Below are 8,807 nucleotides of genomic sequence, written 5' to 3' on the forward strand. Positions count from 1 at the left end.
ACCTGTGTAGTTTGCACCTCCGCTCAGGACATCGACCCCAACTTCCGAACTCGCCTGCAACGACCGAACCAGCGCCTTGGTGCGCACCAAAAGTGCGCACTTTTGGAGGGCACTTTTGTGCGCTCCAAAGGTGCGCACTTTTGGAGGGCACTTTTCTGCGCTCCAAAGGTGCGCACTTTTGGAGGGCACTTTTCTGCGCTCCAAAGGTGCGCACTTTTGGAGGGCACTTTTTGGAGGGCACTTTTCTGCGCTCCAAAGGTGCGCACTTTTGGAGGGCACTTTTTGGAGGGCACTTTTCTGCGCTCCAAAGGTGCGCACTTTTGGAGGGCACTTTTCTGCGCTCCAAAGGTGCGCACTTTTGGAGGGCACTTTTTGGAGGGCACTTTTCTGCGCTCCAAAGGTGCGCACTTTTGGAGGGCACTTTTCTGCGCTCCAAAGGTGCGCACTTTTGGAGGGCACTTTTTGGAGGGCACTTTTCTGCGCTCCAAAGGTGCGCACTTTTGGAGGGCACTTTTCTGCGCTCCAAAGGTGCGCACTTTTGGAGGGCACTTTTTGGAGGGCACTTTTCTGCGCTCCAAAGGTGCGCACTTTTGGAGGGCACTTTTGTGCACTCCAAAGGTGCGCACTTTTGGAGGGCACTTTTCCTGTGCTCCAAAGGTGCACACCTAGGTGAGCACCTTCGACCACACCTTGTAGCACACCAAACTCTGACTTTCGACTTCATCCGCAATGCAGGGTCTTTGAGGTTGGCGCAATGCGCACAACCAGGGGAGTCGACCCATCAAACCCAACACCTCCCCTATATAAGCTATTTGTCTGATTCTCATACATGCGTAGCCTGCAGGAGCAATTAGGACATCGACCCCAACTTTCGGCTTCTAAACGAAAACAAGGTCTTTGAGGTTGGTGTAATGCGAACAACTAGGGGAGTCAACCCATCAAACCCAACACCTCCCCTATATAAGCTATTTGTCTGATTCTCATACATGTGTAGTCTACAGGAGCAATTAGGACATCGACCCCAACTTTTGACTTCTTAACGAAAACAAGGTCTTTGAGGTTGACGTAATGCGCACAACCAGGGGAGTCGACCCATCAAACCCAACACCTCCCCTATATAAGCTATTTGTCCGATTCTCATACATGTGTAGCCTGCAGGAGCCATTAGGACATTGACCCCAACTTTTGACTTCTTAACGAAAACAAGGTCTTTGAGGTTGGCGTAATGCGCACAACCAAGGGAGTTGACCCATCAAACCCAACACCTCCCCTATATAAGCTATTTGTCTGATTCTCATACATGTGTAGCCTGCAACAACGATTAGGACATCCACCCCAACTTCTGAATTCGTCTGCGTTGACCGCACCAAAGGTGCACGCCTTGGTGCTCACCAAAATCCGACTTCCGACTTCTTCTGCTATGCGGGGTCTTTGAGGTTGGCGCAGTGCGCACAACCAGGGGAGTCAACCCACCGAATGCAACACCTCCCCTATATAAGCTATTTGTCTGATTCTCATACATGCGTAGACTGCAGCAATGATTAGGACATCCACCCCAACTTTTGACTTCTTAAACAAGACAGGGTCTTTGAAGTTGGTGCAGTGCACACAACCAGGGGAGTCGACCCATCAAACGCAACACCTCCCCTATATAAAGCTATTTGTCCGATTCTCATACGTGTAGTCTGCAGCAGCGATTAGGACATCGACCCCAACTTCCGAATTCGTTTGCATTGACCGCACCAAAGGTGCACGCCTTGGTGTGCACCCTGGAGTGCACTTTGGTGCTCACCTCGGTGCACACTTTGGTGTGCACCTCGGTGTGCACCAAAGGTGCGCACCTTGGAGCGCACCAAAGGTGTACACTTTGGAGCGCACCACATAGGGTCTTTGAGAGGTTGGCGCAGTGCGCACACCAAGGTGGGTGTTGAGGTGCGTGCCGAGGTGGGTGGGTGCTAGGGTGCGCTCCATGGTGGGTGCCAGGGTGGGTGCGTGCTAGGGTGGATTCCAAAGAGGGTCATAGGGTGGGTGCCAAGGTGGGTTGGTGATATAGTGGGTTCAAAGGTGGGTACTAGGGTGGGTTCCAAGGTGGGTCACAAGTTGGGTGCCAGGATGCGTGGGTGTTAGGTTGGGTGCCAAGGTGGGCTCCTGCGTGGGTGGGTGCTAGGGTGGGTTTCAAGGTGGACGCGAGGGCGGGTGCCAAGGTGGGTAACAAGTTGGGTGTTAGGATGGGTGAGTGCTAGAGTGGGTGCCAAGGTGGGTGGGTGCTAAGGTGGATGCCAAGGTGGTTCACAGGGTGGGTGGGTTCTAGGGTGAGTTCCAAGGTGGGTCACAGGTTCAGTGCTAGGGTGGGTGTCAAGGCGGGTGTCGAGGTGCCTGGGTGCTAGGGTGTGGATGCCAATGTGGGTCATAGGGTGGGTACTAGGGTGGGCTGCAATGTGGGTGCCAAGGTGGGTAACATGCTCGGTGGGTTCTAAATTGGGTGCCAGGGTGGGTGTGCACCCACCTTGCCCGAGGTGGGTGCCAAGGTGCCAGTGTGGGTGGGTGCTAAGGTGGATGCCAAGGTGGGTGAGAAGGTGGGTGATAGGTTGAGTGGTAGGATGGGTGGGTGCCAAGATGGGTCACAGGGTGGGTGCAAGGGTGGGTAGGTGCTAGGGTTGGTGTCAGGGTGGGTGGGTGCTAGGTTGGGTTCCAAGGTGGGTGCGAGGGTGAGTGTCAAGGTGGGTCACAGGTTAGGTGCTAGGATGGGTGAGTGCTAGGGTGCAAAGGTGCCAGGGTGGGTGCTAGGATGGGTCGATGCTAGGGTGAGTGGCAAGGTGGGTCCACAAGTGTCAAGGTGGGTGCCGAGGTGGGTGCCAAGTCGGCGACTGCTATGGTGGATGCCAAGGTGGGTCACGGGGTGGGTGCCAAGTTGCTAGGTTGGGTTCCAAGGTGGGTGCCAACGTGGGTGCTAGGGTGCGTGGGTTAAAGGGTGTGTCACAACGTGGGTGCCAGGATGGGTGCGCACCCACACTGGCCAAGACGGGTGCGGGTGCAAGGTTGGGTTCCAAGCCCGGTCACAGGCTGGGTGCTAGGATGGGTGGGTGCCAAGGTGGGCACCAGGGTGGGTGCACCCACCCTGGCCAAGGTGGGTCACGGGGTGGGTCCTAGGGTGGGTAACGGGGTGGGTACTAAGGTGCGTGCCAAGGTGGGTCATAGGGTGGGTGCCAAGGTGGGCACCAGGGTGGGTGTGCACCAACCCTAGCCAGGGTAGGTCACGGGGTGGTTGTCGGGGTGGGCGTCAAGGAGCCAAGGTGGGTGGCAAGTAGCCAAGTTGCGTGCCAAGGTGGGTGTCGGGGTGGGTGCCAAGGATCCAAGGTGGGTGCCAAGGAACCAAGGTGGGTGTCTGGGTGGGTGCCGAGGTGGGAGCCAGGGTGGGTCCCAAGGTGAGTGCAAAGGTGGGTGCCAGGGTCAAGGTGAGTGCCAATGTGGGTTCCAAGGTGCCAGGGTCAGGGTGAGTGCCAATGTGGGTTCAAAGGTGCTAAGTTGGGTGCGAGGTTGGGTGCGAGGGTGGGTGGGTGCCAAGGTGTGCTAGGTGGAAGCCCGGGTGGGTCGGCATCCCATGGGTGTCGAGTTGGGTGCCTGATGGGTGCTTCTTGTCAAGTTTTAGTCGTCGGGACTCATTTCGAGCCTTAGAGGTCGTTTCTTGTCCGGTTGCCCTGTCTTCGACCTGGGAACCCAATTTTGGTCCTCGGGTCCCATTTTTTTTTGTCTCGCATCCCACTTTTGGCCTGTGGCCTTTTCGGGGTCGATTCTCGTTTTGGGCATCAGAGCATGTTTCTTCTCCTAAAACCCAATATTTGTTTATTAAGTCTCGGAACACATTTTTGTTCTCGTGGACCCATCATGGGTCTTGGAACGCATTTGTGGTCCTTGGGTCCCATTTTGCATCCCGAAACTTGTGTTTTGGTGCTTGATCCCTATTTTGGGTGCCCACCTTGCACCAAGTGCGCACCCGGGGCAAACCGAGCGCCTTGGTGCACCAGGGCAAGATCGAGCGTGCACCCGAGGCGCCCCGAACATGCACCAAGGTGCACTCGGCCCACATGTGAGCGCAGGTCGTTGCGCCCGAGGTGGTGTGTGGGCACCGCGTTGCAGACGGGACACTGCACGCACACGACGCCCCCTCCAGGTGCACGCACGTAGGCCGGGCCGGGTGCACACCCGACGCCCTAGCAAGGTGCGCGCACCCGGGCAGGGCTCACACTTGGCGAACGGGGCGCACTTCGCGAGGGAGGGTGTGCACCTCGACGGGGGTGGGTGGCCGGGGTGGATTCGCACGTGGGTCGCGGTTTGCTAAGTACACACTGCGACAAGCTCATAACGGGTGCGATCATACCAGCGTTAGTGCACCGGATCCCATCAGAACTCCGCAGTTAAGCGCGCTTGGGCCGGAGTAGTACTGGGATGGGTGACCTCCCGGGAAGTCCCGGTGTTGCACCCTTTTTTAGTTTTTCGCCGGGCGTCGCAATGCTATTTGAATAAACCTTTTGCCCGTTTGCGTTCTCGTCGGGGCCGGGCCGGGCCGGGGTGCGCTGCCCGCACTACCGCGCGCGCGGGGGGCGACACCGAGCGCGCACCCGAGGCGCCCCGAGCACACAGGCCACGGTGCAACCCGGGCGTTGTGCGCGCACCCCGGTGCGCCCGAGGTGCTGCGCGCGCACCCAGGTGAAATCGGTGTGCACCTCGGCCAGTGCGCGCTCGGTCGAGTCGCGCACGTTGGCCAAGGTGCACGGTGATGTTTCTTACTCTAAGGTTCCGCACCAGACGCCCGGGACAGGTGAGCGAAGCTGGGCGGGGCCGGGTGCGCGGCCGGGGCAGGTGCACGCAGCTGGAGAGAGCTTTGGAGCACACTTCGGAGCGCACCAATGATGCGCTCCATTCAAAAGTTTCCTGAAAAGGCAAAAAAAGTTGAGATTATAGAATTTCCCACTTGAGAGATTGTAAAAAAAAAAAATTTAAAATGAAGGAAACGCGGGTGCCAAGGTGTGCGCAGCCCAGCCAAGGTGTGCGCACCAAGGCGCCCACCCTGGCGAAGGTGCACGCAAGGTGCGCACCCGAGGCAAACCGGACAATTAACCCAACTTTCGACTTCGCGCGCACCTTGGAGCGCACTTCGGAGCGCTCCTTGGTGCGCACCAATCTTGGGCACCTCGGAGTGCACCATGGCGCCCACCAAGGTGCGCACCCGGGGCAAACCGAGCTCCGACTTCGTGCGCACCTTGGAGCGCACGAAAGGTGCGCACCATGGCGCCCACCAAGGTGCGCAGCCCAGCCAAGGCGTGCGCATCAAGGTGCGCACCCTGGCGAAGGTGCGCACCCGGGGCAAACCGAGCTCCGACTTCGTGCGCACCTTGGAGCGCACAAAAGGTGCGCAACCCAGCCAAGGTGTGCGCACCCCGGTCAAACCGAGCTCCGAATCGTGCGCACCAGAGGTGCACGCCATCGTGCGCACCTTGGAGCACACTTCGGAGCCCTCCTTGGTGCGCGCCGATGTTGCGCACCTCGGAGCGCACCCGGGGAAAACAATGCAATTAACCCGACTTTCGACTTCGTGGGCACCTCGGAGCGCTCTCGGGTTCGCACCTCGGAGCACACCGAGGTGCGCACCTTTGATGCGCTGCCTTCACCAATTTCCAGAAAAGGCAAGAAAACATTGAGAAGGTGTGCGCACCGAGGTGCCCACCCTGGCGAAGGTGCACGCGAGGTGCGCACCCGGGGCAAACCGGGCTCCGACTTCGTGCACGCCGCACCTTGGAGCACACTTCGGAGCGCTCCTTGGTGCGCACCAGGGCGCGCAACCCAGCCGAGGTGCCCACCCCGGCGAAGGTGCACGCGAGGTGCGCACCCGGGGCAAACCGGGCTCCGACTTCGTGCACGCCATGGTGCCCACCGCGGCGAAGGTGCACGCGAGGTGCGCACCCGGGGCAAACCGGGCTCCGACTTCGTGCACGCCGCACCTTGGAGCACACTTCGGAGCGCTCCTTGGTGCGCACCATGGTGCCCACCAGGGCGCGCAACCCCGCCGAAGGTGCACGCGAGGTGCGCACCCGGGGCAAACCGGGCTCCGACTTCATGCACGCCGCACCTTGGAGCACACTTCGGAGCGCTCCTTGGTGCGCACCATGGTGCCCACCAGGGCGCGCAACCCCGCCGAAGGTGCACGCGAGGTGCGCACCCGGGGCAAACCGGGCTCCGACTTCGTGCACGCCATGGTGCGCACCGCGGCGAAGGTGCGCACCCGGGGCAAACCGGGCTCCGACTTCGTGCACGCCGCACCTTGGAGCACACTTCAGAGCGCTCCTTGGTGCGCACCAGGGCGCGCAACCCAGCCGAGGTGCCCACCCCGGCGAAGGTGCACGCGAGGTGCGTACCCGGGGCAAACCGGGCTCCGACTTCGTGCACGCCGCACCTTGGAGCACACTTCGGAGCGCTCCTTGGTGCGCACCATGGTGCCCACCAGGCCGCGCAACCCAGCCAAGGTGTGCGCACCAAGGTGCACGCGAGGTGCGCACCCGGGGCAAACCGGGGTCCGACTTCGTGCACGCCGCACCTTGGAGCACACATCGGGGCGCTCCCGGGTTCGCACCGGCGTTGCGCACCGTGGTGGGCACCTCGGAGCACACCAAGGTGGGCAGCGAGGTGCGCACCTTTGATGCGATGCCTTCACTAATTTCCATAAAAGGCAAAAAAAAAACGAGATTTTAAAATTTCCGTTTTGAAAGATAGTGAGAAAAAGGGAATGCTGGTGCCATCTTGAGCCCGCCCTGGTGCGCAGCCCAGCCAAGGTGTGCGCACCAAGGTGCCCACCCTGGCGAAGGTGCGCGCCCGGGCAATTAACCCAACTTCCAACTTCGCGCGCGCCAGGGTGGGAGCGCACCCAACAACCGGGCCTGGGAAGAGCCAATGCGAGAAACCCCACCAAACGCTCTGACAAAAAAAGAGGGGGCGCTCCAGTAACCCCGCTTCGGAGCGCACCCTGGGCAAACCCAGCCAAGGTGCCCACCCCGGCCAAGGTGCAGGCGAGGTGCGCACCCGGGGCAAACCGGGCTCCGACAACGTGCACGCCGCACCTTGGAGCACACTTCGTAGCGCTCCCGGGTGCGCACCTCAGAGCACACCAAGGTGGGCAGCGAGGTGCGCACCTTTGATGCGCTGCCTTCACTAATTTCCAGAAAAGGCAAAAAAAAAAGGAGATTTTAAAATTTCCGTTTTGAAAGATAGTGAAAAAAACGGAACGCGCGTGCCATCTTGAGCCCGCCCTGGTGCGCAGCCCAGGTAAGGTGCCCACCCTGGCAAAGGTGCGCACCCGGGCAATTAACCCTACTTCCGACTTCGTGCGCGCCAGGGTGGCAACCGGGCCTCGGAAGAGCCAATGCGAGAAACCCCACCAAACGCTCCGACAAAAAAAGAGGCGGCGCTCCAATAACCCCGCTTCGGAGCGCAGCCGGGGCAAACCCAGCCAAGGTGCCCACCCCGACGAAGGTGCACGCGAGGTGCGCACCCGGGGCAAACCGGGCTCCGACAACGTGCACGCAGCACCTTGGAGCACACTTCGAAGCACTCCCGGGTGCCCACCGGCGTTGCGCACCGTGGTGGGCAGCGAGGTGCGCACCTTTGATGCGCTGCCTTCACTAATTTCCAGAAAAAGGCAAAAAAAAATGAGATTTTAAAATTTCCGTTTTGAAAGATAGTGAAAAAAAAGGAACGCGGGTGCCATCTTGAGCCCGCCCTGGTGCGCAGCCCAGGCAAGGCATGCGCACCAAGGTGCCCACCCGAGGTGCACACCCGGGGCAAACCGGGCTCCGACTTCGTGCAGGCCGCACCTTGGAGCACACTTCGGAGCGCTCCTTGGTGCGCACCATGGTGCCCACCAGGGCGCGCAACCCAGCCAAGGTCTGCACACCAAGGTGCCCACCCCGGCGAAGGTGCACGCGAGGTGCGCACCCGGGGCAAACCGGGCTCCGACTTCGTGCACGCCATGGTGCCCACCGCGGCGAAGGTGCACGCGAGGTGCGCACCCGGGGCAAACCGGGCTCCGACTTCGTGCACGCCGCACCTTGGAGCACACTTCGGAGCGCTCCTTGGTGCGCACCATGGTGCCCACCAGGGCGCGCAACCCAGCCAAGGTGTGCGCACCAAGGTGCACGCGAGGTGCGCACCCGGGGCAAACCGGGGTCCGACTTCGTGCACGCCGCACCTTGGAGCACACATCGGAGCGCTCCCAGGTTCGCACCAGCGTTGCGCACCTTTGATGCGCTGCCTTCACTAATTTCCAGAAAAGGCAAAAAAAAACGAGATTTTAAAATTTCCGTTCTGAAAGATAGTGAAAAAAACGGAACGCGGGTGCCATCTTGAGCCCTTCCTGGTGCGCAGCCCAGGCAAGTTGTGCGCACCAAGGTGCCCACCCTGGCGGAGGTGCGCGCCCGGGGCAATCCGGGCTCCGACTTCGTGCACTGCATGGTGCCCACCAAGGCGCGCAACCCAGCCAAGGTGCCCACCGCAGCGAAGGTGCACGCGAGGTGCGCACCCGAGGTGCACACCCGGGGCAAACCGGGCTCCGACTTCGTGCACGCCGCACCTTGGAGCACACTTCAGAGCGCTCCTTGGTGCGCACCAGGGCGCGCAACCCAACCAAGGTCTGCACACCAAGGTGCTCACCCCGGCGAAGGTGCACGCGAGGTGCGCACCCGGGGCAAACCGGGCTCGGACTTCGTGCACGCCGCACCTTGGAGCACACATCGGAGCGCTCCCGGGTTCGCACCAGC

At 60.7% G+C, this 8,807-nt stretch overlaps 1 non-coding gene across 1 annotated transcript; it reads left to right on the plus strand.

Moving 5' to 3' along the window:
* Positions 1-4,364: 4,364 nt before the first annotated feature.
* On the plus strand, positions 4,365-4,483 carry LOC131869967 (5S ribosomal RNA). Its single transcript, XR_009368335.1, has one exon. It is a non-coding gene; the product is annotated as a 5S ribosomal RNA (ribosomal RNA).
* The last annotated feature ends 4,324 nt before the right edge of the window (positions 4,484-8,807 follow it).

This window comes from Cryptomeria japonica, unplaced genomic scaffold (assembly GCF_030272615.1).
Source record: "Cryptomeria japonica unplaced genomic scaffold, Sugi_1.0 HiC_scaffold_274, whole genome shotgun sequence".
In the NCBI taxonomy this organism is placed as follows: domain Eukaryota; kingdom Viridiplantae; phylum Streptophyta; class Pinopsida; order Cupressales; family Cupressaceae; genus Cryptomeria; species Cryptomeria japonica.